Below are 27,249 nucleotides of genomic sequence, written 5' to 3' on the forward strand. Positions count from 1 at the left end.
CTGCCAATCACCGCACTGAGAGGAATGAGAGGAGGGCGGTCACTATAATAGAAGGGGCGGGGCAGACAGTAGCCATAGCTACACGGAGGAGAGATGGGCGTGGCTATATAGAGGGGCGTGTCTTCTTGTATAACTGCAGCTTCCGGGTGACGGTCCCAGCAGGAATAAGCAGCAGGTGATGGTATTTATTGTTATTATACAGGGGGAGCAGACTGTGGTGCCTCATCATTATCATACAGGTAGATCAGACACCAGTGTTCTATATAATACAGGTGTAACAGCCACTGGTGTTACTATAATACAGCTGGAGCAGCCTTTAATGCTGCACTTTGAGTATACAGGTAGAGCAGATGCCAGAACTTTTTGTTACTCTAATACAGCTGGAGGAGACTCTGGTGCTACATTATCATACAGATGTAGCAGACCCCAGTGTTGGTATGATACAGGAGGAGCAGAACCTTTTGTTACTATAATACAGCTAGAGACAACTCTGGTGTTGTATTCTCTTTATACAGGAATGAAGCAGTGCGCAAGGCAGAGGTAAGGGGGGAGCCAGCCGAGGTTTGCAGATTCACCCTCGGCGAATGGCTGCACGCTCGGTTCCAGCTTTGGACGGTTGTGCCGCTGGGGCTGCGTGCCAGGCGAGCGTGATATGCGCCACAGGGGCGGCTCCCAATACGGGCGTAGCCTGGGCGCCTACTGGGTAGGCGGGGCACGCCCCGGAAAATAATCTAGTGAAGATAGCCTTGCCCACTGCTCATTTTGGTGCCCTGCAGCGTATGCTAATAAGGTTGAAAATAAAGCTGTGGCCAGTTTGGTATCCCAAATTTCCTGTCTCTGAGTTTGATTTATGGGTGGGACAGCTGGGTAGCGGGACACAGGCGGGTCGGCCTCTCCCCCTTACGGGAGCCGAGGTGCCGTGAAGATGGCGCCGGAGCAATTTAAGGGAGGAGGGGCGCCCCGCGGGCCAGGGGCGGGAAAATGGGAGGACGGGCAGGTATGCCCGTCCTCCCCTTTCTCACACCTGGGGCGAAGGGCAGCCAGTAGAGGCCATCGGGGGCCGGCGCAGCGCACAAGGGTTTCAATCGGGAGGAGGGCGGGGGGCCAAGGCATTCGCGGGTAGCAGCGCACAGAGCATTTCCCACCCACCCACCCACAAGTTGGTAGGTTATACATAAAAAAATAGGGAAGGCATGTACAGGAGGGATGGGGTGCATTTGCCGCCGCTGTGGACTGCTGCGGTGGTTGTCTCTGCTACTTTGTACAAACAGCTGAACGTCCTTCTGCATCCCTTGTGTTAAACGCTTGTCTGAATGCCTGCCGCAGAATCGGCAGCCTTGGTCCTGCGCACTGCTCCCTTGTGGTGATGCGCACTGCTGGTGGGCTGACCTTGCTGGCGATAATTGACTCCTTAGGCTCCCATGGGGGGATGGGAAATGGTGCCTGCTCCTGGGGGGGGAGAGGTATTGCGGGGAGACATGATATTGATATTGGGTACTGTTCAACTGGCCCTCCCGCTGGCTGCGGTGGGTCACACTCTGCCGCACCCTGCTTCTCGGGGTGAAACAAGGTGGCTGCGCTGCCCTTTGGAATAACTGTGTATTGGCGAGGTATACCCATGCCCCCTGTGAGCCTGCTGTGGCATCCTGCTCACCATCTGCGTCTTCAAACCTTTGCGCTTGCCCCTCTGACCCTCTTGGTGAATTGTCTCTGTGTTCTGGATATAATGTGGGGATTTGCCTCGCCGGCACTATGGGAGAGCTGGGGGTGATCCAAGGTTGTGGGCGCAGGTAACAGTCCTGCTCTTCCCCCTCCCGACTCGGGGCCATCTGACTCTGTAGCCGCCGGAACATCATCTGACATTGCCGGCCATCCACTCACCCCTTGCGAAAGCTCCTGGCTGGGAAGTACTCCCCCTCGCCCTTTGATTTTAGAAGCTCCGTCTGGCTGCTTGATGCTTGGTCTCCTTTTATTTTCGTGCAGCCGCTTTGCACCTCTCCGGCCACCAGAGGGAGCTCCGACCACGTGCTTCCTAGAAGAGCTCTGCTGCTGCCTGCTTCTTCCTCTGGGCACCGCTCTGGGCTGCAAGTCTCGCTGCTCGGATGCCTCCCGAAAACGCTGGGGCAAGGCCCTCTTCCTCGCCGCACGTGCCTGCTGTACTTCCATGCCGCTGAAGGTAAGTGGGAAATGCTCTGTGCGCTGCTACCCGCGAATGCCTTGGCCCCCCGCCCTCCTCCCGATTTAAACCCTGCTGCGCTGCGCCGGCCCCCGATGGCCTCTACTGGCTGCCCTTCGCATACCTGCCCGTCCTCCCATTTTCCCGCCGCTGGGCCGCAGGGCGCCCCTCCTCCCTTAAATTGCTCCGGCGCCATCTTCGCGGCACCTCGGCTCCCGTAATAGTGTCAGTAAGAAATGACCGAGGTGTTATCTGTATAGCGCAATAAGTCAGGAAATACACAGAACATAACAGAAAGAGGATATAAAGCCTGGTCTAACCAGGGCCAATAACCCCTCAGCACTGACCAGCTGTGTGATGGGAGACGTATATAGTGATTATCTGTATCATTTATGGTCAGACATATACATCATCACCCAGTGCTCAGAGGTATGGGGAATATATATATATATATATGTGTAAGGAGGAAGATTCCCTCTGTATAATACAGTGTTGGTGACCAGTTGAAGTGTCTGTGCATTTGATTTTAGATACAAAATAGGACCTTTTGGCCTTTTTATGTTTTGTGTATTATAGTGTAACCTATTTATGTGTCTATGAGTTTTTAATCACATGATATAATTTCCAGTAATTAAGTTATTTGCAGCAGTGCTCCCACCCTTGGTGTATATATATATATACAGTCAGGTGCATAAATATTGGGACATTGACAGAATTTTCATATTTTGGCCTCTATTCACCACCACAATGGCTTTGAAATGAAACAAACAAGATGTGATTTAACTGCAGACTTTCAGATTTAATTTGAGGGTAATTACATCCAAATCAGGTGAACGGTGTAGGAATTACAACGGTTTCTATATGTGCCTCCCACTTTTTAAGGGGCCAAAAGTAATGGGACAAACTAAACAATCCTAAATCTAACTTTCACTTTTTAATACTTTGTTGCAAATCCTTTGCAGGCAATTACAGCCTGAAGTCTGGAACACATAGACATCACCAGACGCTGGGTTTCATCCCTGGTGATCAGGGCCGGATTAAGGTCTGTGGGTGCCCCTATTAAATGTGACAAACTGGGGGTATGTGCAATGGGGACCTTATGCAGAGCCCCCAGTAGTGTCAGTGCCCACAGTGGTAGTGCCCCGTATGCAGTGCACCCAGTAGTAGTGCCCCCTATGCAATACTCCCATTAGTAGTGCCCCCTGTAGTAATGCCCTCTGTATAAATGCCCCCAGTAGTAATACCCCTGTAGTTGTGCCCCAAATAGTAATGCCCCCCCAGTAGTAATTGGGCATGTGCCCTAGTAGTAATGCCCCCTGTATAAATCCCCCAGTAGAAATACCCATGCAGTTGTGCCCCACAATAGTAATGCCCCCAGTAGTAATTCCCCCTTTAGTAGAGCCCTCTGTAGAAATGCCCCCAGTAGTAATGCCCATTAGTGCCCCCAATACTAATGCTCCCTCTCTAGTAGTGCCCCCAATTGAGATGCCCCCAGCAGTAATGCTTCCCCCCCCGTAATGTTCCCAGTAGTAATTCCCCCCCAGTAATGCCCCCAGTAGTAATGCCTCCCCCCTCCCCGAGTAATGCCCCAGTAGTAATGCTCCCCCCTGAATAATGCCCCCCACCAGTAATGCCCCCAGTAGTAATGCCTCTCTTCTCCCCGAGTAATGCCCCAGGTGTAATGTGTAATGCTCCCACCCGTGTAATGTCCCCTTTAGTAATGCCCCCCGCCAGTAATGCCCCCAGTAGGCCGCTTGCACTAAAAAAAATAAAATAAATGCTCATACTTACCTTAACCTTAGCCCCGCGTACGCTGCTGTCCGCTCGGCTGCTCCTCCACACTATGGCAGAGACGTCATGACATAGTGCTCTGCATGAGCCGGAAGCTGGAGCTCATGTGAGCTCAAGCCTCCGACTGGCTGTGCTGCAGGGAGGGAGCCGGGTGCCCGCTGTTTACAGCGGGCGCCTGGTGAAAGGAGCCTCCCTGCGGCGCCGGGGTTAGGTTGGCCGGAGGAGGCGATACTATTTCCGCCTCCTCGGTCCACTTTAACCCGGATGGGTGTGGGGGCCCTTAACGTGTGGGGGCCCAGGGACGATCGCCCCTGTCGCCCCCCCCGTTAATCCGGCCCTGCTGGTGATGCTCTGCCAGGCCTCTACTGTAAATGTCTTCAGTTCCTGCTTGTTCTTGGGGCATTTTCCCTTCAGTTTTGTCTTCATCCAGTGAAATGCATGCTCAATCGGATTCAGGTCAGGGGATTGACTTGGCCATTGCATAACATTCCACTTTTTAGCCTTAAAAAACTCTTTGGTTGCTTTTGCAGTATGCTTCGGGTCATTGTCTATCTGCACTGTGAAGCGCCGTCCAATGAGTTCTGAAGCATTTGACTGAATATGAGCATATAATATTGCCCGAAACACTTCAGATTCATTCTGCTGCTTTTGTCAGCAGTCACATCATCAATAAATACAAGGGAACCAGTTCCATTGGCAGCCATACATGCCGACGCCATGACACTACCACCACCATGCTTCACTGATGAGGTGGTATGTTTTGGATCATGAGCAGTTCCTTTCCTTCTCCATACTCTTCTCTTCCCATCACTCTGGTACAAGTTGATCTTTGTCTCATCTGTCCATAGGATGTTGTTCCAGAACTGTAATGGCTTTTTTAGATGTTGTTTGGCAAACTCTAATCTGGTCTTCCTGTTTATGTGGCTCATCAATGGTTTACATCTTGTGGTGAACCCTCTATATTCACTCTTGTGAAGTCTTCTCTTGATTGTTGACTTTGACACATATACATCTACCTCCTGGAGAGTGTTCTTGATTTGGCCAACTGTTGTGAAGGGGTTTTTCTTCACCAGGGAAATAATTCTTCTGTCATCCACCACAGTTGTTTTCCGTGGTCTTCCGGGTCTTTTGGTGTTGCTGAGCTCTCCGATGCGTTCTTTCTTATTAAGAATGTTCCAAACGGTTGATTTGGCCACACCTAATGTTTTTGCTATCTCTCTGATGGGTTTGTTTTGATTTTTCAGCCTAAAGATGGCTTGCTTCACTGATAGTGACAGCTCTTTGGATGTCATATTGAGAGTCAACAGCAACTGATTCCAAATGCAAATGTCACACCTAGATTCAACTCCAGACTTTTTACCTGCTTAATTGATAATGAAATAACGAAGGAATAGCCCACACCTGTCCATGAAATAGCTTTTGAGTTGATAGTTCCATTACTTTTGTCCCCTTAAAAAGTGGGAGGCACATATAGAAACCGTTGTAATTCCTACACCGTTCACCTGATTTAGATGTAATTACCCTCAAATTAAATCTGAAAGTCTGCAGTTAAAGCACATCTTGTTTGTTTCGTTTCAAAGCCATTGTGGTGGTGAATAGAGGCCAAAATATGAGAATTCTGTCAATGTCCCAATATTTATGCACCTGACTGTGTATATATATATATATATATATATATATATATATATATATATATACACACACATATACACAGTATGTGAGTGTGTAACCGACTTTAGTGTTAGGGGTTCTGATACTATGGTTACAACCTGTGTTAGACTAAAGAGAATTATCTCTTTCCTAGTGCCCCCTCCCAACCTTTGATGATTGCGGACGCCTAAAGTAGACATAAGAACATTCCCACAGGTAAGATTGTCACTATCCTGTGATTTATTATTATTCCCGTATTCCAGCCGTCTCCTTGTACAGGATGTCACACATTAATAAATAAGATCCAGACTAAAATAATGTTCTTTATTGTGTTTTCTCCCTCACAAAGTCTGGCCTCTGGATATACGGTAGACGAGGATGAAACGAGGGACCGATTGCCAGGTTCCCTCACAGATGTGGCCCTTAGTACATCCCATACATTTTTAGCCAATTTAGATGCACATATATGTAACAATTTCCTCTTCGTTGGCCAATACCACTAATATCATTCTCAGTAATACACTAATAAAGATCAGTGGTAGATGGAGCATCAGCTGCAATAACTGTAGTTATTAGGGAATAACAGGACATGTGTATTACTAGTGGTGTTAGATGGAGATGTGACTAAGGTCTGATTCTCAGTAATACAATAATACAGATCAGTGGTAGATGGAGCATCAGCTGTAATAACTCTGTAGTTATTAGGGAATAACAGGACACATGTATTACTAGTGGTGTTATATGGAGATGTGACTAAGGTCTGATTCTCAGTAATACAATAATACAGATCAGTGGTAGATGGAGCATCAGCTGTAATAACTCTGTAGTTATTAGGGAATAACAGGACACATGTATTACTAGTGGTGTTAGATGGAGATGTGACTATGGTCTGATTCTCAGTAATACAATAATACAGATCAGTGGTAGATGGAGCATCAGATGTAATAACCCTGTAGTTATTAGGGAATAACAGGATACATATATTACTAGTGGTGTTAGATGGAGATATGACTATGGTCTGATTCTCAGTAATACAATAATACAGATCAGTGGTAGATGGAGCATCAGATGTAATAACCCTGTAGTTATTAGGGAATAACAGGACACATGTATTACTAGTGGTGTTAGATGGAGATGTGACTAAGGGCTGATTCTCAGTAATACAATAATACAGATCAGTGGTAGATGGAGCATCAGATGTAATATCCCTGTAGTTATTAGGGAATAACAGGGCACATGTATTACTAGTGGTGTTAGATGGAGATGTGACTAAGGGCTGATTCTCAGTAATACAATAATACAGATCAGTGGTAGATGGAGCATCAGCTGTAATTACCCTGTAGTTATTAGGGAATAACAGGACATATGTATTACTAGTGGTGTTATATGGAGATGTGACTAAGGGCTGATTCTCAGTAATACAATAATACAGATCAGTGGTAGATGGAGAATCAGATGTAATAACCCTGTAGTTATTAGGGAATAACAGGGCACATGTATTACTAGTGGTGTCAGATGGAGATGTGACTAAGGGCTGATTCTCAGTAATACAATAATACAGATCAGTGGTAGATGGAGCATCATCTGTAATAACCCTGTAGTTATTAGGGAATAACAGGACACATGTATTACTAGTGGTGTTAGATGGAGATGTGACTAAGGGCTGATTCTCAGTAATACAATAATACAGATCAGTGGTAGATGGAGCATCAGATGTAATATCCCTGTAGTTATTAGGGAATAACAGGACACATGTATTACTAGTGGTGTTAGATGGAGATGTGACTAAGGGCTGATTCTCAGTAATATAATAATACAGATCAGTGGTAGATGGAGCATCAGATGTAATAACCCTGTAGTTATTAGGGAATAACAGGACACATGTATTACTAGTGGTGTTAGATGGAGCTGTGTCTAAGGGCTGATTCTCAGTAATACAATAATACAGATCAGTGGTAGATGGAGCATCAGATGTAATATCCCTGTAGTTATTAGGGAATAACAGGACACATGTATTACTAGTGGTGTTAGATGGAGATGTGTCTAAGGGCTGATTCTCAGTAATACAATAATACAGATCAGTGGTAGATGGAGAATCAGATGTAATATCCCTGTAGTTATTAGGGAATAACAGGACATATGTATTACTAGTGGTGTTAGATGGAGATGTGACTAAGGGCTGATTCTCAGTAATACAATAATACAGATCAGTGGTAGATGGAGCATCAGATGTAATATCCCTGTAGTTATTAGGGAATAACAGGACACATGTATTACTAGTGGTGTTAGATGGAGATGTGACTAAGGGCTGATTCTCAGTAATATAATAATACAGATCAGTGGTAGATGGAGCATCAGATGTAATAACCCTGTAGTTATTAGGGAATAACAGGACACATGTATTACTAGTGGTGTTAGATGGAGATGTGTCTAAGGGCTGATTCTCAGTAATACAATAATACAGATCAGTGGTAGATGGAGCATCAGATGTAATATCCCTGTAGTTATTAGGGAATAACAGGACACATGTATTACTAGTGGTGTTAGATGGAGATGTGTCTAAGGGCTGATTCTCAGTAATACAATAATACAGATCAGTGGTAGATGGAGAATCAGATGTAATATCCCTGTAGTTATTAGGGAATAACAGGACACATGTATTACTAGTGGTGTTAGATGGAGATGTGACTAAGGGCTGATTCTCTATCACCATATTTCTTAGAGCTGATATAGAGTGATAAAAAGAAACTAACCTTTGTTGCAAAATATAACCCCTCACTTATCACTCGACCACCTACACACACACATACACCTATTGCCTCTTACAGTAACTACCTGAGTAAATAGAGGGTTTTTTTGTAATTTAAAACAACCTTTACCATGAGAGCTCTCAGATTTCAAAGTACATCTTTCGGTGGTGCACGTTTAAGTATGATCCCTGTTTTTTTAAGTGAGCTTATCTAGTGTATATGCTATAGTAAAGACAAAGACAGGAGTGAAATGACTGGGAATACTATGGCTTTGATTCAATTAGACGCAAAGGGGTGAGTTACCGCTGCGACGGCATGAAATCGCCACCAACTTACCCGCAACCTGCTCCGCTCATGGTCCGATCTAGCCCCGCAACCGTGGATATTTATATGAGTGTGGTGGCACCGTAAGTGCGGTATATAGCTGTACTTACTCATGGATGCGACTGTCATGTCTAATTGGATCGACCCCTAAATCCTGGGGAAGTTAGAAGATCTGGGAGTGCCACAGTGACATCATTTACATCAATAGCAATAATACAGGGACATGACTGGAGATGAGGGGATCTGGGAGTGTCACAGTGACATCACTTATATCTATAGTAATAATACAGGGACATGACTGGGGAGGTGAGGGGATCTGGGAGTGTCACAGTGACATCACTTATATCTATAGTAATAACACAGGGACATGACTGGGGAGGTGAGGGGATCTGGGAGTGTCACAGTGACATCACTTATATCTATAGTAATAATACAGGGACATGACTGGAGAGGTGAGGGGATCTGGGAGTGTCACAGTGACATCACTTATATCTATAGTAATAATACAGGGACATGACTGGGGAGGTGAGGGGATCTGGGAGTGTCACAGTGACATCACTTATATCTATAGTAATAATACAGGGACATGACTGGGGAGGTGAGGGGATCTGGGAGTGTCACAGTGACATCACTTATATCTATAGTAATAATACAGGGACATGACTGGGGAGGTGAGGGGATCTGGAAGTGTCAGTGTGACATCCCTTATATCTATAGTAATAATCAAGGATATTTTTCAGGGGGAACGGTCAGGAACACACTTCCTGAAGCTCTTTAGCAAAATTACGTTATCGGGTACGGTGTTCCTGAACCTGTCTGCAAAGAGGATTTTAGTGGCACTTGCAAAAATGAGTAATTGGTGCCGGACCGGCAGCCATGCTACAATGGCAATCATCAAGAAGAAAGGGACAGCCGCAGCATTTCAGATAAGCTGCCAGCCATGAGACAATCATAGCTTGTTGACCCAACAGCCAATCAGGAGCGGCTGCCGGTCTGCGAGCTGTGATTGGCTCGCAGTCGGCATCTTTTTTGAAATGCTGAGGCTGTCCCTCAATCTAGATGACTGTCAGGACTATCTCGTGCAGTGCGAACTGTATGTGGCCGGCTCCAGAGGACATCCCCACCCTCCACCCAGCCACTGATGAGGAAGCTTTATGATCAAGGAAAAGTGAGGGGGGAGGGAAGGTGTGGCTGTGTCGCACAGGGCGCAGTGCACTGTCGCACTCATACGGACCTGCAGAGTGCTAAGACAACCGGAGCCGGCACTGATGGCTGTCATTCCTGGACGGATGCGGGTCCGGTACTTATCCTCAATGTGGCCGGAGGCTGGGCCACACGTGGTTAATGGCTGCCGCGGCACTGAAGGGGTTAACCCCCTGTGCTGCAGCGCCATTTTTTTAAAAATGAACTATGGGCGCTAGGTGCCACATTTAATTGTATTATCGGCGCTAGGCACCATCTTTTAAATATGTTACCGGCGCTAGGCGCCGAGTGTTTAATGTTTTATGCTGCCGTTGCCCGGACCCTGTCCGATGGCCGCGGCACCGTGTTAACCCCTCGGTGGGGGCTGTATGACGGCGCCCCGGCCCCGGATCATCTCCGGCGGTGGCGCGTCAATGAAGGTTCCACGCTGGGGTCCGAGAGCCTGGCTCCCGACACTCCAGCTCCACAGGGCTGGATGCCGACTGCTGGGGGCTGGGAGCGCAGCTCCCGCCGCCCCAGCTACCCAGCAAGGTGGTAGGCGCCGGGGGGCTGCGTATTGTACTACAGCCCCCGGGGCCACCTCCAGAGTCGGCAGGGCTGGCTGCTGGGGACCAGGAGCAGCGCTCTCGGCGCCCCAGGGTGGCAGGAAGCTGCTGCAGCTGGGACGAATGTCCCGGACTGCAGGGCTAAGCGCCGCATGCAGGGAGACCGGGCTAGCCGGCTCCCTGCACGGCGCTGGTTAACCACCAGTGCGCGGCACCGAGGCCACTGTGCGCGATGCTGGGAACCTAACTCCCCACGACCCAGCAGCATGGCAGAGTGGCTGCACGCTGGGGGTCTCCTCGGACCCCCAGCGTTGTGAGCAGACCACAGAGGGAGCCACAGCAGTGCGCTGCAGGGGCTAGGTGCCTGCACGCTGGGGGGAAGGGAGAGCCAGCTCCCTGGACCCCCAGCACTGAGGAGGTAGCAGCGGATGAACGCTGCTGAACAAAAGTTAACGCTGCTGCAGCCAGGGCATAGGTCCCAGGCTGCAGAGCTGAAAGCCAGATGCTGGGGACTGGGACCTCGGCTCCCAGTGTCCCAGCATGGAAGGGCTGAGTTAAGTAAAGCTGAGTGCTGGGCACAGTATAAAAATCACACCCCTGGGTACATAATGTTAAATAAAATTTGTATATAAATTGTATGTGCAAGGTATAATTTTAAATGTATAATTTAAGAAAATGCACTTACCTGTGGTCTTTGGAGGTTCAGGGGGATCCGGAGCTCTCTGTGGGCTGCTGGGTCCCCCAGCCTCTTCACTAGGGGAATAAAATGTTCTCCTATGCAGCCTCATGCCTGGAAGTGGTATGAGGGGGTGCATAGGAAGCTGGCTAAGACAGCCAGCTAACTGTGGCAGGCTAGCACATGCACAGGTCATGCACTTATGATGATTGGTTGGAAACCACAGGGCGGGCTTACCCCCTGTGGAGTGTGTGTTAGAATGACATAAAAAGAGGGCCTGTGAGCCCTGTATGTGTACATCTTTGAAAATCCTGTGAGCAGGAGACCTGCTGTTTGATTCCTGTAACATCTTTTATGCTGATATTCCCCTTCAATCCGAAGGGAGGGTCTTTTTTAAGACTGAGAGCAATAAACACCTTTGCCTTTACATTCTACTACATGTGTACCCTGCGACCAAAAGAATTGCGCCAAACGCTATTCTGTTCTCCAGCTGTTCTGGGTAAGAACTCCGCGTCTCCAAGTTCAAGCCCTCTGCCAAGCTACCGTGCAGACCTGGTCCATTGCGAGGGATCAGGTGGGAACAGCCGACACCAAACAGGAGGTGTGTCCGCAGTTAATCAAACGCATACGCAGCAGAAGTGGTTCCAAATGCCAATGGTAGAGTTTGGTGGTGGCAGCATCGTTACACGCCCACAGCGCAGTGGGCGGAGTCAGTGACAGGCAGTCACTGACGGTGAGTGGGAGTCCAAAAGCGCTAACCCATGACCAGGGACAGCCTATGCGAAAGGCGTCCGGTCACACCCCCCCAATCCAGAGGTCAGTTACAGTGTTCCTTGCCCTGTGCTCCCTGCCCCCAGTCCACCGTTCCCTCCAAGTTCCCTCACAGACCAGTGTTCCCTGCCCTCTCCCCATTGGTACAGCATTCCCTGCCCTATGCCTCCCCCCAGGTCCAGCATTCCCTGCACTGTGCCCACCCAGGTCCACCCCTCCCTACCATGTGTCCTCCAGTCCAGCATTCCCTACCATGTGGCTCCCTCGTCCAGCCTTCCCTGTCCTGTGCCCCCCATTAAGCTCCAACCTTCCCTTTCATTTGCCACCCCCTCACCATGTCTAGACATCCCTGTGCCTCCAATAGATCCAGACCACCCTTAGTCCAGCCCTTCCTGCCCTGCATACCAGCTTGGTCCAGCGCTCCCTACCCACAACCCAAACTTCAAATTTAAAAAAAAAATTGGTTATGCACCAGCTGATGCCCCACCCCAATTTTAGTTTTGCCCACAGCCCATTCCCCCAAGAATGGTTCCACCCACCTATTTTTCTACCAAAATAGCACTGGTAATAATACAGGGACATGACTGGAGAGGTCAAGGGATCTGGGAGTGTCACAGTGACATCACTTATATCTATAGTAATAATACAGGGACATGACTGGAGAGGTCAAGGGATCTGGGAGCGTCACAGTGACATCACTTATATCTATAGTAATAATACAGGGACATGACTGGGGAGGTGAGGGTATCTGAGAGTGTCACAGTGACATCACTTATATCTATAGTAATAATACTTGACAGTACAACTAGGGGATGTGTCTGGGTGATGACTGTATCATTGTGTGTGTCAGATTCCTATAAGGTGTCAGGATGTCACTGTCTATGTCTTCATGCGGGAGGGGGTATATATAATGGAACACGGGTCTGTACAAGGACGTGATGATGGAGAATCACCGGCCCCTCACATCACTGGGTAAGAGGAGACTGTCATTTATTGTACAGGGTAGAGCAGGTATGGGAGCCCTATATACACACATTACCTGATAAGCACATATATACAATGTACTCAGTCACTGTGTTTCCTATAGATGGACCCAGTAATAGAAATACCACAGAGAGATGTCCCCATCATCTTTATTCACAGGATTGTACAGAGGAGAGTCACAGGACCCCACAGGAGCATCAGGTAGATACCAGTATACCAAAGTGACTGTGACTATATGATCTATAGAGAATCTGTGTGTGTATTATAAACTGATTACTTTACTGTTTATTCTCAATTAAATTAGACTTGATTATTTTATGGGTCATTTAGAGTGAAGATCTTGCTGATATTAAGGTAGAAGATACAGAGGGAGAAGAAGAGACGTATGTGACTGATATGAAGACATAATATATAGAGGGAGAAGAGATGTATGTGACTGATATGAAGACAGAAGATATAGAGGGAGAAGAGACGTATGTGACTGATATGAAGACAGAAGATATAGAGGGAGAAGAGACGTATGTGACTGATATGAAGTAGGGATGTGCAGGCTCGGTTCTACTCGGTTCCGTTCGTTTTTTTTTACCGAATCTTATTGGGTTTCAGCTGTCACGAGTTTTGGATAGCCAATAAGATTCGGTAAAAAAAACCGAACGGAACCGAGTAGAACCGAGCCTGCACATCCCTAATATGAAGACAGAAGATCTAGAGGGAGAAGAAGAGACGTATGTGACTGATATAAAGGTAGAAGATACAGATGGAGAAGAAGAGACGTATGAGAGGGGTGATCAGAAGTGTAAAGAGGAGGAAATCCCTACAGATATCAGCACAGGTAAGTAATAAACACTTATTGCAGAAAAGAGTCACATACTCTGTTCAGTCACTACAGCAATCTCTTATCCTACACCATGCTCTGTCAGTACAAACTAATGAGTAAAATGTATATGCACAGTGGGGGAGTCAGGAGCCATCAGCCCCTATTATACTCCTGCTCTCCCCCTCACATCATGTCACTGTGTGTTACCAGCCCAGAGATCTGACCAGTTTCCTCTCCACACTCTCTGGTGTATCTCATACATCAGGAGACATCAGCCCCTATTATACTCCTGCTCTCCCCCTCACATCATGTTACTACGTGTTACCAGCCAAGAGATCTGTCCAGTCTCCTCTCCACACTCTCTGGTGTATGTCATACATGAGGAGCCATCAGCCCCTATTATACTGCTGCTCTCCTCCTCACATCATGTCACTGTGTGTTACCAGCCCAGAGATCTGACCAGTCTCCTCCCCACACTCTCTGGTGTATCTCATACATCAGGAGCCATCAGCCCCTATTATACTCCTGCTCTCCTCCTCACATCATGTTACTATGTGTTACCAGCCCAGAGATCTGACCAGTCTCCTCCCCACACTCATCATATCTTTGTTAGCTACCAGCTACTCATGTTCTTTACTGTCCACTACAAAAATGACCTTTGTCGATGGTCCTTCTCATGCCCTTCAATGGGATATTACCCATGATCCTTCCTGACCACTATTGCCTGACATAATCAATGATCACTGATGGTAATAACATCTTTGCATGTGATTTCTTGTACTGATTTTATTCTGTTTTACCAGAGATATGAACCACACCTGTATAAATATCTTTTAGGAAAGTATTACATTTCTGCCTGGAGGTCCACAGCGAGAGCAATGGTGGATTCCGATTGTTTAAAATGTGGATTCTTCTGTTCCATTGTGTTTTTGCTGATTCATTTGAGTCCAGCTGGTTCTTTTGCATGTTCCAGTAGATCCCCTTAGAGGTTAGAGCGTATCTAACCTCCAGTGAAGATATCAATTCCTAGAGAGATACAAACTGGTTATTTTACATTTACTGAGATAGAGATCCGGAGAGTGTGAGGACACAGCAGGATGCAACTAGTATGACCTGTGTGTGATATAATGTATAGACCATGCCTGCACTCTGTTACACATACTGAGATGGAGATATGGAGAGTGTGAGGTCACAGCAGGATGCAACTAGTATGACCTGTGTGTGATATAATGTATAGACCATGCCTGCACTCTGTTACACATACTGAGATGGAGATATGGAGAGTGTGAGGACACAGCAGGATGCAGCTAGTATGACCTGTGTGTGATATAATGTATAGACCATGCCTGCACTCTGTTACACATAATGAGATGGAGATACGGAGAGTGTGAGGACACAGCAGGGTGCAGCTAGTATGACCTGTGTGTGATATAATGTATAGACCATGCCTGCACTCTGTTACACATACTGAGATGGAGATATGGAGAGTGTGAGGACACAGCAGGATGCAGCTAGTATGACCTGTGTGTGATATAATGTATAGACCATGCCTGCACTCTGTTACACATACTGAGATGGAGATACGGAGAGTGTGAGGACACAGCAGGATACAGCTAGTATGACCTGTGTGTGATATAATGTATAGACCAGTGGTAGCCAACCCTGGTCCTCAAGAGCTACCAACGGTGCATGTTTTGCAGGTCTCCTCAAAGAATCACAAGTGATATAATTAGCTCCACCTTGGGAATTTTCAAATGTGTTAGTTAGTAATGAATACACCTGTGCACATGCTGGGTGACCTGGAAAACGTGAACTGTTGGTAGCTCACGAGGACCGAGGTTGACTACCCCTGGTATAGCCCATGCCTACACTCTGTTACACATACTGAGATGGAGATCTGGAGAGTGTGAGATCACAGCAGGGTGCAGCTAGTATGACCTGAGTATATGTATAGACCATGTGTGCTGGGACCGGAGAACCTCAGCTCGCCACCTGATCACGGATTAGTTTTTATCCCCACCGACTGTTACTGACTCCACCCAATGCGCAGTGGATGTGTAGCATTGCTGCCACCACCAAACTCCTACTATCGGTGCTTGGTACTGGTTACGTACACCCTAGCTCCTACACTGGCACTTGGAACCACTTTTCCCAGGCTCCTATGTCGGCACCTGGAACTGCCTCTGCTGTGTATGCGTAAACAGTCTGCAGCCGCACATCCTGATTGGTGTTGGCTGATACTCACTGATCCCTCCCTACGGACCAGGCCCTGCATGTTAGCTGGCAGAGGGCTTGAGCTTGGAGACACTGGGCTCAATCCAGAACAGGAGTACAGAATATCATTTGGCACAATTCTGTTGTTGCTCAAATAGTCTTCAAAAAGACTTAAGGGGGTCAGCACACAGATGTTCACAGTAGTACAATCCTTCTTGATGTTCAAAAAGATACACAGAAGACATGCTTGCATACCTTCTTTTATGTTACTCCAATATACATTACCACATGGGGTAAGTCTGCCCTGTGGTTTTTACCCAATCAAATTAAGTACATGTGCCTTGCATGGCCAAGGCATGTTCACCTTTAACATTGTCCCCAATGGACAGTGGGGAATGGTCACTCCTCTGGGCCAGGTGCTGACACTTCTGGGATGTAAAAATCTACCCCCCAAAACATACTTACACGCTTCTATTGAGGAGGACTTGGCTATCTCCTATACCCAAATCCGGGCTCCAGGACAAGGCAGCAAAACACCCAGCCAGCAGTCTCCTTGACACCAAGAGGATGCTTGTTGGAGCTTCCCGAAAATAGTTAGGTGGCTGCATTGGCCAGCTCCCCATGCACCTCCTCATACCTGCCTTTAACGCTGGGTGTCCGGGGAACGGGCTCTCCCTGTCCCCCATCAGGCATACACAAAGCCCTGTTTACAAAGCCCTCCCACTGCACTGGGGTACCAGAAGCCAGCGCTCCCAGTCCCCAACGTTGTTAACGCTCCAGGCAGGGAGCCGGCTAGTCCGGTCCTCCTGTGTGTGGCACTCAGCTAAGATCCCGGTTCCCAGCAGCCGACACACAGCTCTTTGCGTGCAGTCCCCCAGTGCAGCGCACCAGGCGTTAAACCACAGCCTTGCTGTGCCACTCCTTCCACACAGTCTCTCCCCTCCCCACCCCCGATTGCAGTGCACCGGGGGTTTACAGGAACCATCGCCGAGCTGGGGCGCCCGAAGCTAGGCTAGTCCCCAGCATGGAGCACTCAGCAGCTCCTTACCTCTAGTCCCCGGTGCAGTTTAGATGGACATGGTTTGGGGCTGCGACACATATATAGTCCCCCCCAGTGCAGTTCACTGTGGGGATAACACTTTGCTGCAGCAGTCAGGGGGTATCTGGGCTGCAGCACATAAGAGTAAAAAAAATCCATTCTTTTATACACTCGATGCCTATCGCCGCTAACACACATTTAAAAATGGGCACCTAGCGCCTATAACATTTCAAAGATGGTGCTACAGCACGGGGGTGAACCCCTTCAGTGCTGCTGCCGCCATTAATCACTTGCAAGGGGGACGGGATCCAATATCGGGACTGGTACCTGGCCACACTCCCCCATCCCCCCCACCCCAATTCCATGCGGGCCACCAGTAGGCCATGTCTCTTTGGCTCCAGGTCCTGCAGTCCTTTGGGGTTACCGGGAGTTCACATGGGGTTCAGGCTCTTCCTGCCGAGACAATCCATCCGCATTGCTGTGAGCCTTGCTTTGCAGATAATATGAAAGTCATAAATCTGAAGTGCAAGGCTCCACCGCAACAATCTGCCATTGTCCCCTGTGGTGTGTTGTAGACACTGTAAAGGGTTGTGATCAGTCACCACAGTAAATTACCGGCCATACAAATGGAGCTGGAGCTTCTTCACAGCCCAAGCAATTTCCAAGCTTTCCTTTTCAATTGTGAAGTACCCCACCTCCCGGAAATAAGACACAAATCATCCTAGCGCCCGAGACAGACCAATGGGGAAATCACCTGCTACAGTCATGTACATTGTGACCCCACAAACGCAACAGCTCTGGTCATTTCAAATCAGTCAGAGGCTCTTATCAATTCTAAAATATATTCTTTAGATTATTTGTAATAAATACTTAGGGGTTAATATAATTATTTGTTAATTGCGAGGTGCGATTTGCTGTTTTCTCTTCTAATTAGTACAGCAAATTCATTTTGCAATCCAATTAGCAACTTGCACTGAACCAGAGTAAATTTGCATTTTTCCATTGGAAAGGAAAATCTTTATTTTAAGAACCCCTTGGACATCCCCCCTAATGACTAATCAGGCATTTGGAAATTTCAAATTAGCTTAATTAGTCCAATAATTACATGTCAATTTGGGGGGTAAAAAAAATGGCCTCAAATTACCCCAAAATTAACTTATTCGTTAGATTAGGCACCCCAAATGTAATTAGTTTTTTATTAATTGAAAAATAATTGTTTTCATAATTTTTTTAAAATTTTCAGTGTGCACAATGTACCCCAAAATCTCATTGTTTCCTACTTTTTATTGCAATTTTCATTTGAGATTAAACGAAAAAGTTTGCTTTTTTATCATTTTTTTTTTGCATCTTTTTAAACAAGAACACAAATCAGCCATTTCACACCATTTAAAAACCTTCAGTACTTTCCTTATGCCCACAAACAGCCCTATACGGTCCTGCTAACAAAATTATCAATACTGGGTGGTCCAGGATGGTCTCCCCACTTTTTCATGCACCTTTTTTTACATCGCATTTGGAAGTCAGTTCGCACCCCTTCACTGCGAGCACCGTGAATAGGCATTTTTAATTGGATTGGAGAATTCTCGGGAGCGCGCATTTGTGCAAAGTCTGTGAGTTTCGTGAAACAAACTCGCTACTCGCAATTCGCACCTAATTGGATTGACCCCTTATATTGAGTATTAGAAATTAAACACAAATAACTACAATGTTGCTAAAAGAATCACATGGCATGAAGTCATTTTATAAAGGATTATGCTACACTGATAATCAGATTAGTATATTCCACACACATGTTTAGGAACCGCATAAAAGATTAATAATAAAAATAATTTCTCAATTAGATGAGATTCAAAAGACAATGGCCCTCATTCAGAGCCGTACGCTCTGAGCAGAGCGCACGCTCTGAATGAGGGCCGGGCTCCATGAAAATGGAGCGTCCTCCTGGACGCTCGTATAGCTGTTGGTCACCACCCACAGGCTATACGAGCGTGCATTGTGATGGCCGCGATGGTCGTGACCATCGCGACCATCGAAATTGTGAGCCGGAGCCTGCGGTTGAGGTTTTCAACCGCAAGCTCCGGAGTGATTTTGGCTCTATCAGAGCCAAAATCACTCCCACTGACATCACTAGTGATGTCAGTGGGCCGTCTTTTGACGGGAGGCGTTCCCGTGGGAACGCCCCCGTCAGGGAGGCACGCCCACCAAAGGGGGCGTGCTGTCAATCAACATTGACAGCACGCCCCCTTTGATCGGACACAACGAGCGAAGGACTTTCCTTCGCTCGTCGCGTCTGGCGCATGCGCACGACGGAGCTCCCTCCGTCGTGCGCATGCTCAGTCCATAACATCGACCCACTTGCGAGCGGACAGCCGCTCGCGAGTGGGTCTGAATCAGGCCCAATGTCCAAAGTCAGAAAATTATCCCATGTATTTCCTTAAGGTGACCATATCTCTCTCTTGTTAATATGTCGGAAGAAGTTTAATGGGTTACCTACTCCTTACTTAGCTGACACAAGTAAAACCAGATAAGCGCTGGATGGCTGTATATTGTTGCCGCACTGAGTCTGGACTTCAGTGTAGTACATCCGCGGCCGTCACAGATTTTAGTCGCTCTGGTTCCCGATCACAATGCGGCGTACTTGAGCTGCAGGACCCGCCTGCTCTAAGGTTTTTTGCCGGCAACTGCCACAAATATAGCTGCTCGGGCTCCCGGTCTCTAAGCGGCGTGCTCGGGCTGCAGGACCAGCCAGCTTCACAGATATAGCCGCTCGAGCTCCCAGTCTCTAAGCGACATGCTGCAGGACCCACCGGCTTCACAAATATAGCCGTTCTGGGTCCTGGTTTCTAAGGGCTGCAGGACCCACCAGCTTCACAAATATATCCGCTCAGGCTCCCGGTCTCTAAGTGGCGTGCTCAGGCTGCAGGACCCACCGGCTTCACAAATATAGCTGCTCGGGCTCCCAGTCTCTAAGCAGTGTGCTCGGGCTGCAGGACCCACCGGCTTCACAAATATAGCTGCTCGGGCTCCCAGTCTCTAAGCGGTGTGCTCGGGCTGCAGGACCCACCGGCTTCACAAATATAGCTGCTCGGGCTCCCGGTCTCTAAGCAGCGTGCTCAGGGCTGCAGGACCCGCCGGCTTCCACATCCGGTGTAACTACAGGCAGTAATCTTACCCTTTTCAGTTCTTGATTAATAAAGGAGAATAGTCCCAATTCGTTGGCTCACCATAGGAAAGTTATAGAAGATAATGTGGACACCAATTGATGCGGACAGCGATGCGTTTCATTCACAGCTGTGGATTATTCAAGCTGAAACCTCCTGCTGTAGCAGTTTTCTTCTTAAATAGGCCAGAAGGTGCTCCTGCCCATCTGGTCCCTCCTGGCTCAGTACTCCTCCAAGTCCATACTGTGATGAATCAGTCTGTACAACAAAGTTCTTACTGTAGTCTGGAACCATCAGTACTGGAGCTCTTGTACCAGAGCCGTTGTAAATGACTAAAATTCCAGCTCACAAGAGGGTGTCCAGTCAACTACCTTGGGGAGCTTCTTCTTAGTCAAATCTGTCAGGGGTTTTAGCTACAAAACTGAAGTCAGGGATAAAGCATCAGTGGTACCTGTTACAAGTCGCGGTCACGACTTGACACTTTCTGACAGTATACCCAGGCAGGACGGGGTTACTCCAGTTCTTCCTGTTGCTAGATCGGCACGCCTCAGGAAGTGATGTGTATTCCACAAGTGCAAACCTGATTGGGACTTCAGCCTATTTATACTCACTGATCTATTGCACCTGTGCCGACTATAGAGTGTCTGTGAGTTTCCTCGGCCTGGCTGCAGAGTCAGGTTGTTCCTGTTCACTGAACTCCCACACGGCTTCCTAGCCGCATCCAGTAGCACCCGTGCTGCCGTCTGCTCTCCAAACGGCTTCCTAGCTGCATCTAGCAGCTCCCGTGCTGCCAACGTTCACCATACTGCTTCCGAGCCACACCAAGTAGCTCCCGTGCTACCACCATTCTTCACTCGGCTTCTTAGCCGCTCCAAGCAGCTCCCGTGCCGCAACATCGGCACACCTGCCGCACCATCGGCTCTCAAAGTCATTTTCTTACCCTAGATTGTTTATCTACGGCCATCTGCAACATCGGCACACTCTCAAAGCCATTTTTCATACCCTAGACTGTTTATCTACGGCAATTGCCACAACCTTGGCACCATCGCTGCAACATCGGCACACTTGCCGCACCATCGGCTCTCAAAGCCATTTGCTAGCCCTAGACTGTTTATCTATGGCAATTGCCACAACATCGGCACCATCGCTGCAACATCGGCACACTTGCCGCACCATTGGCTCTCAAAACAATTTGCTATCCCTAGACTGTTCATCTACGGCTATTGCCACACCAGCAGCATCATTGCCGCACCATCGGCATCATTGCCGCACCATCTGCATCATTGCCGCACCATCAGCACCATTGCTGCACTGTCGGCACAGCTGCCACACCATCGGCTCCCAAGCCGTTGTCCAAAAACCAAACTGTACTCTCACGACTATAGCCGCACCATTGATATCCTTATTACCGTCAAATGTTTCAGTCCTAACTGTACATTTTTTCCCTATTGAATTCCCTTGTATCTCCATGTGAGCCGCTACTACCTTGAGCATAAGTCCAGGCGGCCGCCCAAGTACCGGTGAATGTATCCTAGTTCTAAGGGAACAACGGGCGGTTGTTATTGGTGGAAGATCTCGCTAGCTGGGTTCTTGTGGTGTTACATGGAGTAGGCAGCGGAATTCATAACAGTACCCTGCCATTCCTAATAGAGCCGGGACCAGTCTCTGATTTGTCTCTACTTTCGCTGGTTCAGGTTTCACCTTACCTCCCACACGGTGCCCCAGGTACTGTACTGCTGACATCCCCATTTGGCACTTGTCTGCCCTGATGGTCAGACCTGCCCACCGAATCCTTTATAACACCAGCCCCACATGCATCAGGTGATCTTCACAAGTTCCGCTGAAGATGTCAGTCATCCAAGTAGGCCTAAGCAAAATCTCTGTACCCCTTCAGTATGTCATCGACAATGCTCTGGAAGGTGGCTGGTGCATTCTTCATCCCAAATGGTCTTCAACTCAAACAAGCCAAATGAGGTGATGAAGGCAGATCGCTCTTGAGCCTCAGGGGTCATTACTATCTGCCAATGCCCCTTGCTCATTTCAAAAGTGGAGATGTATTTTGCTCCTGCCCACTCGTCTAACAACACATAAATGCAGGGTAAGGGATAAGTATCAGATTTGGTTACCTCATTCAACCGGCAGTAATCTACACAAAACCACATGGTACGGTCCATCTTGGGAACCACTACAATGGAGGCAGCCCAGGGACTGTTACACCTAGCACTAACATCTCCTGCACCTCATTGTAGATTTTTGCCTGCGCCTCTGGTGAGACCAGATATGCAGGTTGCCGAATTGGCCTATGCTCACCAGTGTCTGCGGTGTGCACGCAAAGAAGTCAGACCAGGCTTCCCACTGAAATGGGCTTCAAAGGACTGCTGAACTGACTCAAGCTGCTTCCTCTTGAGGTTAATAAATTCCTTCCTCCAGCTTACTTCCTCTACACCACCATCACCTCGGGCACCCGCGAAGATCTCAAGGATTGGATCATTTCCTGGTTCCTCCTTCTGTAAGCAGCACGCGACTGCTACTGACTCCACATGCTCATGGTATGCCTTCAACATATGCACATGGTAGGTACCCTGCCTCCTACCCTCGCTGGCAAATGACACCACCTAGGGGATGTCACTTAGTTGTTTTGAGACTGTGTATGGCCCCGTCCAGGAAGCCTGGAGCTTGTTTTGGAGTATGGGCACCAAAACAAGCACCTTCTGCCTAACTTCAAAGACCCTGACACATGAGCCCTGGTCATTCCAAGTTTTCTGCTTGGTTTGCAATTTTGCAAGATTCGCTTGCGTAAACCTCATGAGATTTTCTAACCGATCTCTGAACTTTAGCACATGCTCCACCACGGACACATCTTGGTGAGTCAACTCCCCTACCCAAGACTCACGGAACAGGTCGAGGGGTCCACGGACTCTGCAGCCGTATAGTAACTCATAGGGTGAGAAATCGGTGAACGCCTATGGCACCTCCAGATAAACAAACAGGAAGTGCGTCAGTGTTCACTACCAGTCAGCCCCCTCTGAAGTCACAAATGCCCGGAGCATCTGCTTCAGAGTTCCATTAAATCTCTTGCATAGTCCATTAGTTGGTTTGTTTTTTTGTTCTGGGAGAGCAGCTCCCGGTAATGCCAGCAGTATTATGATTAAATACCCAGTACTAGTATTCCAAATATGTAAATATAATTTAAAAAAAAGTTTATTTTTTTTTCTGTATTTATTGCCTTAGTACTTGTGCTGTAGGGCACCAGTCACACCAAATGTGTGTGTATGTGTGTACGTATGTATGTACGTATGTGAATATATATGTATGTATGTGTGTGTATGTATATATATAATTATATATTGTGCAGTGCATTTGTTAAAAATGTTTAAATACATTTTAAATAAATTGCACTTACCTGTGTTTCCCTGGAAGTCCGGGGGATGCAGAGCTCTCTGTGGGCTGCTGGATCCCCAGCCCCTTCCAGAGAAAAATGGACTGTCCCACCATGCAGCCTCATGCCTGAAAGAAGTGCATGGGGAACTGGCCAGTGCAGTCAGTTAATTATTTTCAGGGACCTCTAAAGTGACCAGGAGACTGCTGGCTGGGGATCTTGTCTGCCTTGTCTGGAGCCTACATTCAGGTAGAGGAGGTAGCCAAGTGCCCCTCAGCAGAATCCTGGAGGTACTTATTGTAGGGAAGTTATTTCTCATCCCAGGCATGCCGGCACCTGGGCGTCTAAAATGATGACAGGTGGGCTCAGGCATAGAGGAGTGAGCACTCACCACTGTCCAATAGGGACAATGTTAAAGTTGAGCATGCCTTGTGCACTTAATTGGGTAAAAACCACAGGGTGGACTAACCCATTGTGGTATTGTGTATTGGATTAAGATAAAAGAAGGCATGTGAGCCTGTTTTGTGTATCTTTTTGAACATCAAGAAGGTATGAACTGCCGTATCATCTGTATGCTGTGATACTCCCAAGGGGAAATGTCTTTTTGAAAACTATTTGTGCAGTAAACATCTAAGATGACTACATAGGTATCCTGCAACAACAGCATTGCATCAAGCGATATTCCGTTTTCTGATTGGTTTAAATTGAGCGCAGTGTCTCCAAGCTCAAACCCTCTGCCAGCTTCCCTGCTGGGCCTGGTCCATTGCGAGGGACCAGTGGGTATCAGCCGACATCAGTCCAGAGGTCTGGCTGCTACTAGTCTAAGCATATGCAGCAGAGGCAGTTCAGGTGCCGATGTAGGTGCCTGAGAGAAGTGCTTTAAGGTTCCAGTGTAGGAACTTGTTTGGTAATAAGTGGTTCCAAGATATTGGTGGTGGCAGCAAAGTTGCATGCCCATGGCACAGTGGCCGGAGTCCGTAACAGGTGGTTACTGACGGTAAGAGGGAATCCCTTCAAGATCCAAGATTTAGAGGAAGTCCCCGCAAGATCCAGTGGGATCAAAAAAATATCTCTGGCCGTTGGCGGAGGCAAGGTTATCCAGTCACAATGATCTATTTGCTATCTGGCTTCTACATTCACAAGTGAAACTTGGAAATGACACTGACTGTATGAGATGTTAGGGTGCAGCCGGGCACGTCTTATTATAGTTACACAGTATGGAGATGTTGGGATACAGCTGGGATGTCTTATTATAGTTACACAGTATGGTATAATTCTGCAGAGAGCCTAATTCCCATATAATTATTCTGTTCCCAGCAGATGGACACAGCAGCAGGAAGAACTCGGGGAGACGTCTCATATTATTTCCAGATTGTGACCTAGATGATAAATTCTCACAGGACTCTCCAAGAGAAACTCCCAGTATACATCCAGCATCTCACAGAGCAGATACGTCATCTGATCCCTCTATCCATGAGGAATGTTCCCCTGATAATCCCAGTAGTGTTACACACAGCTCAGATCACACAAGTGATAAACCTTTTTCATGTTCTGAATGTGGGAAAAGTTTTACCAAGCAGATGATTCTTTCTATACATCAGAAGAGAGTTCACGCAGCTGAAAGGCCTTTTCTATGTTCTGAGTGTGGGAAATGTTTTAGACTGGAAAGATGTCTTACTAGACATACAAAGCTTCACACACATGAGAGACCATATTCATGTTCTGAGTGTGGGAAATGTTTTGCGCAGCAGAGCAAACTTGATGTCCATCAGAGAACTCACACAGGTGAGAGACCATTTCAGTGTTTTGAATGTGGGAAATGTTTTATAAGGAAGTCCGCTCTTGTTACACATTATCGAGGCCATACAGGTGAGAACCCATTTACATGTTCTGAGTGTGGGAAATGTTTTACAAATAAATCCACTCTTGCTACACATCAGAGATATCACACAGGTGTGAAACCATTTCCATGCTATGAATGTGGGAAATGTTTTACACAGAAATCAGTTCTTGTTACACATCAGAGAAGTCACACAGGTGAGAGGCCATTTCCATGTTCTGAGTGTGGGAAATGTTTTACCTATAAATTAGATCTTGTTATACATCAGAGAAGTCACACAGGTTAGAGGCCATTTCCATGTTCTGAGTGTGGGAAATGTTTTACATATAAATTAGCTCTTGTTACACATCAGAGAAGTCACACAGGAGAGAAACCATTTCCATGCTCTGAATGTGGGAAATGTTTTAAACAGAGATCACATCTTGTTAGACATCAGAGAAGTCACACAGGTGAAAAACCGTATTCATGTCCTGAGTGTGGGAAATGTTTTTCAAATAAATCACATCTTGTTAGACATCAGAGAAGTCACACAGATGAAAAACCGTATTCATGTCCTGAGTGTGGGAAATGTTTTACACAGAAATCACATCTTGTTACACATCAGAGACGTCACACAGATGAGAAATAATTTCTTCTTCAGGGTCCATAGGGCCCCACAGGGAGACCTTGGGTGTAGGTGGTGGTTGAGGACCGAGCACCAGACAGTTAAAGCTTTGCTCCCAGGATGCAATGGTCCTTCCCCCTATACCCTGCTCCCGAGCCAGAGGCACTACAGTTTTGTCAGTGCCTGGCCAGAGTCGGGTCACCATTTTAACAGTGGGCTGTTTCATGCAGCCCAAAAGCTTTTATTTTATAATTTTCTTTTTTTATATGCTTCTGAGCAGGCAGCAGTAGATTGTCCGTGGGACGTTTGTGCTGCCGCTCCAACACCCCTATGGGCACTGCAACGTCAGCTCCGCCTGTTGCTCTCAGCGGGCATCCCGGGGACATTGCTAGCCAGTTCCGCGGACAGACCCAGACTGCAATGCGGATTCTAAGGGGACAGGTAAGGCTGGTCATCGCTATGGGGTTCCCACAACATGTACAAGCAATCCAGGTACCTCCTATGCCTCCATCGGTAGACATACTCTCTAACTCAGTACAGAGTCTGGCGGGTACCTCTACAGCCTTTCAAAATATGTTGCACAGTGAGAAACCCCTACCCAGTAAAGCTAGGTACAAACTGACCGATATATTGGCCGATCAATTGATCGGCCAATATCTGCTGGCCATCGCCAAGTGTGTACCTGTGATATGTCTGTGAACCACATAGTTCTCAGACATATCGCATTGGCTGTGCTGCACAGCTGATGGACAGATTTGTCTGCAGACATATCTGTCCATCGGCAAGTGTGTACGGGCGGTCTGCATACTGCCCATACACAGTGGCAGCCGCCGGGGAGGGGGGTGGGACACGCCACTTGGTCGCCGGGACCCACGGCTAGAAGCAGATGATGGCCTTTCAGTGTGTATGAACGATCATCATCTGCAGATATATCTGTATACTGTGTATCCAGCTTAAGTTTACTAAGCATTCTCTTATCTTCACAGTCCACGCAGCTGTCATCTGAGGAGGCAGAAAATGCTGATCTCTCTACTGCGGAGTCCCCTTCGGGGGAAGAAGTATAGAGTCTAAAATGAATATACCTGCTTTGGTGCAAACAGTTAGATCTATCTTACAAATAGAAGATGATGAGCCCGCCCCCACATCATAGCATCCACTATTTGAATGACAAAAAGTGGCCAGCGGAGTTTCCGCTCTCGGATCAACTTGTTGAGCACATGGCAGCAGCTTGGCAGATTCCTAGTAAGAGGTTTCAGCCCCAAAAACGCCTGACCTCTTGTTATCCTTTTCCTGCAGCTCATTGTACAAGATGGGAGACTTCCCCA

At 47.5% G+C, this 27,249-nt stretch overlaps 1 long non-coding RNA gene and 1 pseudogene across 1 annotated transcript; both read left to right on the plus strand.

The window, feature by feature from the left end:
* The first annotated feature begins 146 nt into the window (after positions 1-146).
* LOC148517288 (uncharacterized) lies at positions 147-13,453 on the plus strand. Its single transcript, XR_015879303.1, has 4 exons — positions 147-175; positions 5,772-5,833; positions 12,974-13,071; positions 13,201-13,453. It is a non-coding gene; the product is annotated as an uncharacterized LOC148517288 (long non-coding RNA).
* Positions 13,454-13,526: 73 nt separating this feature from the next.
* On the plus strand, positions 13,527-25,987 carry LOC148517289 (uncharacterized; annotated as a pseudogene).
* The last annotated feature ends 1,262 nt before the right edge of the window (positions 25,988-27,249 follow it).

This window comes from Taudactylus pleione, unplaced genomic scaffold (assembly GCF_031769625.1).
Source record: "Taudactylus pleione unplaced genomic scaffold, aTauple2 ptg000224l, whole genome shotgun sequence".
Classification (NCBI taxonomy): Eukaryota; Metazoa; Chordata; class Amphibia; order Anura; family Myobatrachidae; genus Taudactylus; species Taudactylus pleione.